The following is an 11,063-nucleotide window of genomic DNA, read 5'->3' on the forward strand; positions in this document are numbered from 1 at the left end:
ATTAAGCGAGCCCTCCCCCCCCCCCCCCATTCCCCATGGCTACGCCAATCACATTTCCCAACTCTTTCTCGACATAAAAAGTCAGACTGAAATTACTTTGTTTTCTCTTTATTTTATACATTACCTTCATAGGTGAGCTCCCCCCCCCCTCCCCCTTCACACCGTGGCTACGCCAATACATTTCCCTACTCTTTCTCAAATATGATACGTCCGACTAAACTTATAGTTTGTTTTCTCTTTATTTAATACAGAGCCTGAATTAAGCGAGCCCTCCCCTCCCCCCCTTCCCCCCATTTAATACAGAGCCTGAATTAAGCGAGCCCTTCCCCCCCCCCCCCATTCCAATTTAATACAGAGCCTGAATTAAGCGCCCTCCCCCCCCCCACCCATTCCCCATGGCTACGCCAATCACATTTCCCAACTCTTTCTCGACCATAAAAAGTCAGACTGAATTACTTTGTTTTCTCTTTATTTAATACATGACCTTCATAGGCGAGCTCCCCCCCCCCCCCCACCCATTACCCATGGCTACGCTAATCACATTTCCCCCTCTTTCTCGACCATAAAAAGTCAGACTGAAATTACTTTGTTTTCTCTTTATTTTATACATTACCTTCATAGGTGAGCTCCCCCCCCCCCCTCCCTCTTCACCGTGGCTACGCTAATCGCATTCCTACTCTTTATCATTCCAAATGGTCTAACAAATATATGTAGTGAGAAAGAATGCTTATATGAATAATGTCTGTTTCATGGGCAAAAATGTGAATTTGATGACCTTATTTGCATAAATTACCATAAATATGCAAATGAGTGAATTTTTCAAAAAAATTGAATTACCATAGTATTCTATACACTTCACTTGACATGTATGCAAATTTTCGTTTCACGCCGAGATCATAGGGGGGGGGGGCCTTAGAAGCCCCCCCCTCCCCGGGCTATGCAGTTTCAAAATAGCCCGGGCTAAATAGGGTTAAAGTGAAGAAAGAATGTGAATAAGGTTGCTCCGAATAATGAGGAGGAAATAATGTGCAGAACTAATGTGCTGAAATGGAGGGATTGTCATGACGGGATGACAGTCAGTAACAGATATGTAACTTGTAAGTTTGTAAGAGGGAAAATGCTGACTTAAATAAGTGATAATGATGAAATAGCAAAGAATTGAGGAGTATCATGGGTACCAATTCAATGGAAATTTGTACAAAATATGAGCCCCCCTCAGTACTAAAAGAGCCCCTGTGAGCCTTCTCATGGGGGCTCTTTTAGTACTGAGCCTGTATTAGGTGAGACCTAATTCAGGCTCTGTATTAAATGAGGAATGGGGGAGGGGTTTACCCCAACAAAGCTCTGTTTTAAATAAAGAGAAAACAAACCTTCAATTTAGTCGGAACTCTAATATTCAAGAAAGAGTAGGAAAATTTGATTGGCGTAGCCACGGGGGGAATTGGGGGGGGAGGGCTCGCTTAAAATAGGCTCTTTATTAAATAAAGAGAAAACAAAACTATAATTTAAGTCAGACATATCATAGTCGAGTAAGAGTAGGGAAATGTGACTGGTGTAACCACAGGTTGAGGGAGGGGGGGGGGGGGGGTGGGGCTCGCCTAATACATGTTCTGTATAAAAGAAAAGAGAACAAATCTTTAATTTCAGTTGGAATGGGGGAGGGGGGCTGAATACAGGCTCTGTATTAAATAAAGAGAAAACAAAACTCTGATTTCAGTCTGACCAGGGCTCAAATTAATTTTTTTTCCACGGGGGCTCTTCCAAAAAAAGAGCCCCCGTGAGCCTTCTCACGGGGGCTCTTTTAGTACTGACGGGGGCTTTTTTTTTTAATACAAATTTCCATTGAATTGGTGGTACCCATGATACTCCTAAATTCTTTGCTATTTCATCATTTTCGGTATTATTTCCCTCTTACAACTTTACAGTTACTGTATGCTCTAATGGTCAGATCTCCTACCTCTGTACGAAATTTCTGGTCCAAGCCATGCAGTCGCCTCCTCGCCAACTGGTTTCCTTTTACTAAATATAGCTTTCGGTTGATTTACTGGTCGAGGTTTATTATTTGCTGGTCTTTTGGAATCACCAGATTTGCAATCGTCCCTGTGAGCAATCTGACGGAGGCGATTATGAAGCTCACAGGGGCCAAGCGCCCGCTACCCCCGTGTATTTTGAGCCTTGAGTTTGACACAGTATGGAGCTTTTGCAATTTTTTCACTTCAAATAGTGCAATCTGATGCGTACCTTTGATGGAAATTTTGTAAATTTAAATTGAAGAAAGATCGACTGATATCATCTCCATTAAAATTAATAATAGGCATTTATATCGTGCCGTCTATCTAGACAATTCTATTCCGAGGCCACACAAAAAAAATATAAAGAATGAGAGAGTTTGGATGAGTGTCATAGTGCCAAATACAGGTATCGTTAAAAAAGATAAGATTTCAGCTTTGATTTAAAGGTCTCTAAGGAAGTTATGATTCTCAAATTAAATGGTAAAGTATTCCAAAGAGAAGGTGCTGCAGCCCATGCCCACCAGGATCTATGGAATGTGTATAGTAAAGCATATCTTAAATAGTTTTGGTTAATTCAAGATTATGATGATATTGTACTGAATTACACATGCTATTCCTTCTGTTTGGTGGATAGTGCAAAAAAAAACGGAATGTTCTGCTCAATGATAGTAAAAGCAGAAGCGTTTAATTCATATTTTGCGAATATTAGTCTGAATCTTGCAGACAATATACCCATGCCCCCTCCCCTCACTTTCAGAGTACCCAAAAAGTGTTCTTTCACCTCTGATAAGTGCCCCTTTTGTATTTGACATGTGTCCATTTCCATTCGCATTTAAAGTGCCCTTTTTAATCTCTAGTAAGTATCCCTTTTCAGGTACGAGAAGTTACTCCTTTTCACTTCAGATAAGTGCCCCCTTCACCTCTTATAATTGCCCCTATTCAAATCTGAGAGATACTGGTTTTACTTTTACAAATGCCCCTTCCCCTCCTGATAAGTGCTCTTTTCATCACTAATGAGTGTCCTTTTTCACCTCTAATAACTTCCCTCTTATTTTGACACATGCCCTTTTTCTTTTCTAAAATATTGCTCTTTATCCTTCAGTATAAGTGCCCCTTTTTTTATTCTCATCAGTGCCCCTTTTCACCTATGATAATTTCCTTTTTACAATATGTGCCCCTTTCCTTTCTGATAATGGAGACCAGTGTCGTAGATCATTACTTAATGTTGTTCAGGGGGGAGGGGGTGATCTATTCATTCATCCCCCCTCAAAAATAGGTATCAAGTAAGGATCTACGCCAATGATGGAGACCACCAGGCCATCCATACAAGTTATTCATAAAGGAAGGCAAGAATAGGGTTACATAACGGAGAGTCTTTTTTAATGTTGATTAGTATTTTCTCTGTCGATACAATACACATGGCGGGCCTAATCCATGTTATTGATACTGAAATACAACATCTTTTCACGCTTTCATCTGTGATAACAGAGACCGCTCTGCCATTGGCAAACGCAGCTGGGGGCTGTAACCCCCCCCCCCCCCCCGAGTATTATTGTTATTGTATTATTGTTTATTAAGACTACATGTAGGGGATATTAACTTCATATTATCATCTAGCCTTTACCCCTCTCTATTATACACTTACGTTGGTGAACTGAATTGTATTGAATTGAGTATCCATTGTCCATTTAAATTCTTTTTTACTGGTATTATTTACAAGTAATGGATTTACAAATAGATATAAACTTGATGGGATGTACTCTTGTAAGTGTTTGTATGTTTTGTTTTTGTTTGTCTGTTTATTTTGATATATTAATGTCAGCCAACACATGATTTTAGGTACTGTATTTGGATTTTGACAAAAGGCAATTTCCTAGAACAAATAAACTGATTTAAGGTCTATCTGCAGCCATGCCATACAAATAATATGGTAACATATTGTCGGTCATGTACCGTATCAGCATAATGACATTATTTTTGACTGTCTTATAATGAGCAATTTGTCTGTATTTTAAATCACAGTGCCTCAACGTTAGAGATCTTCTTCAAGGAATCGACCATGCCATGTACCCATTTTCAAGAGATCAGTTCTGAGTGGATAGAAGATGGATGACTCGGAGCATGTAAGAACTTTGGGCCTTTTGAAAATAATGTTTTTTCTCTCTCCAACTGAACCTAAGTAAATATGTCTTCCAATTTATTTTGATTGTAGACAAAGTGGTATGTTTGAATGATACTTTAGCACATTTTTTTATTGTTCCAGATTAACTGTAAATCATCCTTTACTTCCATAAACAATAATGTACATACATGTAGCTTTCCAAAATATCTCATAGAAATTATAATACTTGGAGGAGTTACAACTGTCCATGCGCTTTTGGGTATTGAAATCAGCCAGAAAATATGTGTCCAATTGGAATTACCGGTAGGCAGATATTTTCTCCTTGCTCTACCCTGCTCTACAGTATCTGGTGTAGAATAATGTCTAGAAAAACATGACACAACTTATGTCTTACAATGCCTCAATGTCACACCTTTGCGTATTTGGCTTGCGTATTGCTGGGTATTACCCGAACGCAGACAAAGGCAGTCATACCCAATAACGCGTAATAAAACATGCTCACTACGTACTCAATACGCAAACTACTATGTGCCTGCGTGCGCTGCGTCGCTACGCTTAGTTTTAAATTTCTAAACTATCGCAAAACGCGCAAGGTCAAATCGCATACGAGCGGATACGAGTGGCAACCAGTGAATGCGAGCGACAGCGTGTAGCTTAGCGCAGGTAAACGCAATCATACGCACCTCTTTTTTCGGAGCATGTGTAGCTGCGTTTCCTGCACGAATTACCTCGCTTTAACTCGTGTCTATATGCATGATTGCGCGTATTGTTGCGCTGTTGCTCGCACATCGCTCACAGCAGCAGCAAAACACAAAAATTGCCTTCACTATGCACGCTGCGAGTCTACCTTGTACAGTTTGCTTTAGCTGTTTGCTGTTATGTTGCTAGCACTTTCGACACGCTATAGCGCTATATGCTGATAGTCATACGGCAATAATATAGCGGGTGGGTGGAATCATACTGCAGTCAACAGTTGAAAAATATACAACTACTGAACACTGAAAAGATGCCGAAAGCCAAAGCGAAAGGGGGGGGGGGGGGTGACGACGAGGACGAAGCCAGTCAAGCTGCCTAGGTCCCATCGCCCCGCCGGCTCCGGAGTCACCATCGCTGGGTGAACACGAGACGAACATGGCGAAGAAGCCGCGGAAAGACCTAGTCAACTTCTCAAGTGACCAAGAGAAGGAGCTTGCCTATACCATGGTCCTGACGGTTGAAGGGGTTTGTCGGAGAGTGGTCAGTACTCAGCAGGCACTGAAATCGGTTGGTAGGAATGCCGAAAGCATTCTCCACCAATCTCCTTGCCTGGGACAGCCGGTAGTTGTAAATTCTCTCTTGTTTAGCCATAGCCCTCCTTGCGTACGGCTTCATTGGCCATGTTGTCATGGCGAAGGTCTCGTCTGCCACAAAGAAGTAGGGGATGTCTTCATCATCGTTGGACAGAGGCTCTGGCAGAGGCACTCCAAGGGTTTCAGATTTAAGACGTTGTTTTAGTTCACACGAGTTGAAGAGCTGTGCATCAGAGGTTTCGTTTCCGACATCTATCCACACAAATCTGTACTTGGCGTCGACCAGGGCCATGAGTACAATAGAGTAGAAACACTGGTAGTTGTAAATATTGACCCACTATCCTCAGGGCACTTGATTGCAACATGCTTGCCGTCCAAAGCACCAAGGTTTGGGGAGAATTCCAGCAGCCTTCGAAGCCCTGTGTGACTGCTTTTCATTCCTGTGGGCTGGTAGGTCACATCACCAGCTTATCACCGTATTCCTCAATGATGGCAGTGCATATCTCACGTACCATGAGTGAAATGGTATTATGGGCTACCCTAAAGCTATACATTAGTGTCTTGTAGCTGTCACCCTGGCCAGCTTCAGTGCGGGTAAGAGGGCTTTCCTGAAGAAGGTGTCCCACTTCTCCAGTCTTTCATGTAGTCTCTGCTCTAACTCTTTAAACATTTCAGGGTTAGCCTCAACACGTCCGTGAATGCCTCTTGGTCCTCGTCTTCCAGTTCCCTCATCAGTTGGTCGAATTGTCCCTGGTCCTTCCTCCAGTAGATCCAGGACCGCACCCAACAACTCCGAGGGATACTTTGTTGATGCAGCTCATTCAGCAGCTTCCCTTGCTCATAATCTTCATTCACCTCTCTTCTTCCAGCTGAACCAAAGCAGAGCTCTGCTGCAGGGCCATTATTGTCATCAGATTTATTTTCTTGTAGATGTAGAATCGTCAGAAGATAGATGTTTATGCCCAGTCCCTCAAAAGGACTAGTATTTTTACATATGCCGCAGCCCAAACGAGCTGGTACGCTGTAGCACGAGCCGACACGCATCAGTACGAACAACAGACGAGCTAAAGCAAGCGGACACGCAACAAGACCAACTGGTGCAAGCGGCTAACGAGCAGCAAAAAAGCAGCAAACGAGCTACATACGCAACATGGCGAGCAAACTGCGTATTGAATCGTACTGCTATGAGCTATAGCGTGGCCATAGGCAACCGTAGGCAGTCTTTGTACGAGCGGCATATGAGCTACCTACGAGCTAGATACGCAATAGTGTGACTGCTACCTTCAAATTTGCTGCGTATTGCTGGGCACGGCTGCGTATTGATATACGCCGCAGAGCGCAGCAATACGCAGCAACATACGCAGAGGTGTGACTGAGGCATTAGTTTGTCACAATGCCGAAATACATGTAAAAAATTAATATTACTGTGAGGTATTTTGGATACTAATACATAAAGCATCATTTGCCCAAGCAAATTTGGCAATTTTGCCAAGGTGCTGTTGGGTTAGAAGGTTTTGTTTGTCATTTTAAAGCCTAGTTTCATCAAGGGTAGGGATGATTTAGATCACCTTGATTCATTTATTTTGTCAAAATCAGTGATTTAAATCACTTCCATAGATGTGTGTTAAATTTGTTGTTGCTGAAATATCTTAAATGTGTATTTTTCCCTACTTTTGCAACTGTACCATTTATTTTTGTTGTAAATTAAAAATTTCTTGTTACTAGCTTTAACCTAGGCCCATCAAGTTTCCAAGCTCAATTGCCCAAGTGAGCTATTTAATCGCAAATTGTGTGATGTAAACTTTTTACATTTTCTTCTTCATCTTTAAAAATCCATGGCTGGTTTCTTACCAAAATTTTAGGCATCACGTGCTAGAAAGGGAGATCTTGAGTTGTTCAAATTGGGACAATTACCCCCAGGACAAATACCCCCCCCCCCCGGACATTCACCTCAGACAATCATCCTCCCAGGAAAGACTTTTGTTTGAGGCTGGGGGGGGGGGGGGGAGGGTCTATGGAAGGGACTTTTTTAATTCAACATACCTAAATCGTGTTTTAGTGCAATGTAGAAACATACCGGTAAAAATGGAAACTGGTTTCAATCTTTTTTAGAGCCCAAGCAAGCTAATTATGTATGTGGGACACAAACACTGAATTTAAAACACATTTCAAAATCTAGGGTGTACCCAAACTGTTAACCAGCACTGTTTCTGTGAATGGGTTGGCTGTATGTTACATGACAAGGTAGCGGAAAAAAAATCAGACAGCATAGGATTATTAGGCATTTCATGTACAACAATGTGCACAACCATGGGAACAAATGCGCATGGGAGGTGCTACACTCTATAGCTACTCTGAAAGGTTGCATGTTTTTAGGTGCGGATCAAGTAGGTAGCGTCCGCTTCTTTTCAGCAGTGAATACAAAAAAGGTGCAAGATAATGATATCAATAATGTGAACTTTTTAGGTGCGGATCAAGTAGGTAGCGTCCGCTTCTTTTCAGCAGTGAATACAAAAAAGGTGTAAGATAATGATATCAATAATGTGAACTTGTAGTCTTTATACATACCAATTTCATAAGGCAAGTCATCCGTACTAGTTTGGATTTTATTGAAATAACACAATTTGTTTATGACAATGTGAGTTTCATTATGGTTTCTTTACAGATCCTGCAAAATGTCCATTTTGTACACAGAGTACAGAGTACACAGAGCCGTTCTTACCAAACAGCATAAGGCCTGTCATCTGGTAGTTCTGTCTTCAAGCCGTCACTCTTCGTCTTATCAAGTGGTGTTAAACTTAGTGCTCAGCTTTACAGGCCAAACTTATCTGCAATCACAGATGTGTGCTTCCCTTGTTCCAAGTTATCGCAGTTGACCAGTATTTGAAAACTTCTTGGGTGGTATTCTGAGTATGATTTTATCTCTAAAATCTTTTTAGTATGCGTATAGTAACTTCCGGTAGTTCACGGAATCAAATCAAATCCGTTATTTTACCACTATCCATATTACTGTATAAGAAGTCACTAACATATGCCAATGCAGTATTAGTGGAATAACCCTTCCGGAAACATGAATTGGTAAGAGTAAGCAAGTCCGAATCCAACAAATAGTCATGTAAACTAGGTGTGCACAGTCTTTTCTAAACACCTTCATGATTGTTGGTAGAATCGTTATCAGATGATATTCACATCTGTATACTGTATAATTGTATTCCATTGTCTGTGTTCCCACATTTGTGAATGGGGGTAATCCTGGCCTGCTTCCATTCTTCAGGAATTACTCCTAATTAGAGAGATAGATTAAAAAGTTTGGTGATTGTTTTTTTGTTGATAGGTGCAGCCAATTTTAATAACCTATAATTAAAGGAAACCTCACCCCAAAGAATAAGTGAAGGTATTTTGAAAAATGAGATGTATTCCTGCCATTTGATGTAAATTGTTCCTTATGAAAATTTACAAGAGATATATAAATGAAGATATTCTTGGCATGATGTGATGCCTTTTAGGCTTTTAGCATGACATGAAAAACCTTGACCCCAGAAGAGCACCAACTTATTTATGCAATTTGCATTCTGGCAATTGTAGTACAAAGGATAATAGCAGGTAAAATGAAATGCTTCATCACCACACACGTCTGGGAAAGAAGCATCCATAAATTTGAATACATTTACTTGATAAACGACTTCACATAGTACGTCACGTTATCAAGAAAATCTAATAAATCTCTAAGTCAAAGTTATTTCTTGGGGTGAGGTTTTCTCTAATAAAGCCTGTTGCCTCATAAGTTTTTACAGATTGTCATTCTTTAAGCACAAAATATTATGTCACATCAACCAAAGAAAAGCCATTTTGAGCAATGTCAGCTTGATTTTCAAAAGAAAGGTGGATATTCTGTAGAGGATATTTGGAAGCAGTCTAACTCTTAATTTATGCAAAGAACTGATTGAAAGCATTGGCAAATATGAGCGGCTCAGTCTCAGAACAAGCATGTAGGGTACGTAGGTTTAAGCTAGTGGGTTAATTCACCATGTGTTGAGTTAGGGGTAAGAATCTTGAGAACTTTCCACAATTCAGAAGGGTTACTCTTCTTAGATAAGATTTGCCGATGACAATATGCCTTCTTTTAGGTAGTTTTCAGGCTGTTTTCATGATTTTGGCAGGTTTTAAAATGTCTCCAAGCTTGTGGATGGTTTGATTTATCAGCCTTTTTGCTAAGCTTATCTCTCTCATGAGACAAACTAACAAATTCATCGGTAACCCAGGGTGTCTTTAGCTGTTTGACTAGTTGGATATATTTGTCACAACACAATATTTGTAAGTGGTACTTAGGAAAACTAGTAATGGCTGGATTGTTGTTACTCAATGAATTCTTAAATGGGTATAATTGTATAGTTTGGATACACGTTTGCACTTTTTTAACAATATTTTGAAATTACAAATTAGAATTTTAGAATTTCTTATCACATAATGTTCCAATGGCATAGGATACAGGTACATTTTCTATGGTCTTCAGAATATAACATGTAGCTGTGTAGGAAATGATTATTTGTACTCTCAAGATATTGTTTTTGATGAGCATATAATTGAATAGCCATCAAAAGTCTAATTTTGATCCATCATTTGTGTTGAGATGGATTGGATTTCATAAGCACAAGCTAAAAAACATGCTGATCTTGTTGCCTACCAAATCACCTTATAATCAGCAGATAATAGAGCATCACCCAAATAAATGTAAATATGTTTACTCAAATTGGTAAAGTACATTTGGTACTTTGTAGTGCCTTATATCTTGTGGAAATGCCCTATATAATTAAATTCCAATTACATGTACATGTATTATTGTTAGTAGTAGTAGTGTAATTGTTATTGTTGTTATTATAATTATTGTTATAATTATTATTGTTATTAACAGAAAATGTTGCCAATAAATTTCAATCATGATATTAAATCTTTTTTTTTTAAATACAAATTGTTTCATGTTCAATTAAGACACATATATCTTTAGAGTATAAACAATTGCATGGTACACTGTTGTTGTAGGTTAAAAATGAAGAAAGCGCATTTGTATTATATATTTCAAAGAATGATGAGGTTTATATCTCACAATAATCAGAGAAAAGATTTTACATCAAATAATTTTTGTTTGTTCTCTATTTCCCTCTTTGTAATATCTGGTCAAAGACCAGCCATATATAGTGCTTGTCAAAAGTGTTGGTACCTATGTCACACATACTGACCTTGTGTAACATTTACAAAACATTGTTATGGGTTTAGATACCTCCTTTGTGAATTCGGGCCATAATGAGTATATTTGTTTACTGTTTACTATCCTCTCTTGGACTACAACTGGAGAATGACTTTGTTCTACATTTTGATATAATGTATGGATATTTCTTTTTTGTTTCACTCTCCCTCTATATTTCTACCAATTACTCTCTTTCTCTGTCTTCTCTCTCTTTCTTTTGCTTTCTCACTTTTTCTTTTTATCTCTAGCTGTCTATATAGTAATCACTCTCTTTCTCTTCTTTTATCTATATTTTCTCCCTTTTTGCCTTAACTTTTCTTTCTGTCCAAGTATATATCTCTTCTTTTTTTTTTTATCTCTTTCTCTCCTTTTCTCTCTACTCTCTTTGGTGCAAT

General features: G+C 39.4%; 1 long non-coding RNA gene across 1 annotated transcript; it reads left to right on the forward strand.

Moving 5' to 3' along the window:
* Positions 1 to 3,615: 3,615 nt before the first annotated feature.
* Positions 3,616 to 8,812, forward strand: LOC115923507. The gene is made up of 2 exons (XR_004063922.1): positions 3,616 to 4,135; positions 8,089 to 8,812. It is a non-coding gene; the product is annotated as an uncharacterized LOC115923507 (long non-coding RNA).
* Positions 8,813 to 11,063: the final 2,251 nt, after the last annotated feature.

Source organism: Strongylocentrotus purpuratus, unplaced genomic scaffold (genome assembly GCF_000002235.5).
Source record: "Strongylocentrotus purpuratus isolate Spur 01 unplaced genomic scaffold, Spur_5.0 spur5_scaffold_14, whole genome shotgun sequence".
NCBI lineage: Eukaryota > Metazoa > Echinodermata > Echinoidea > Camarodonta > Strongylocentrotidae > Strongylocentrotus > Strongylocentrotus purpuratus.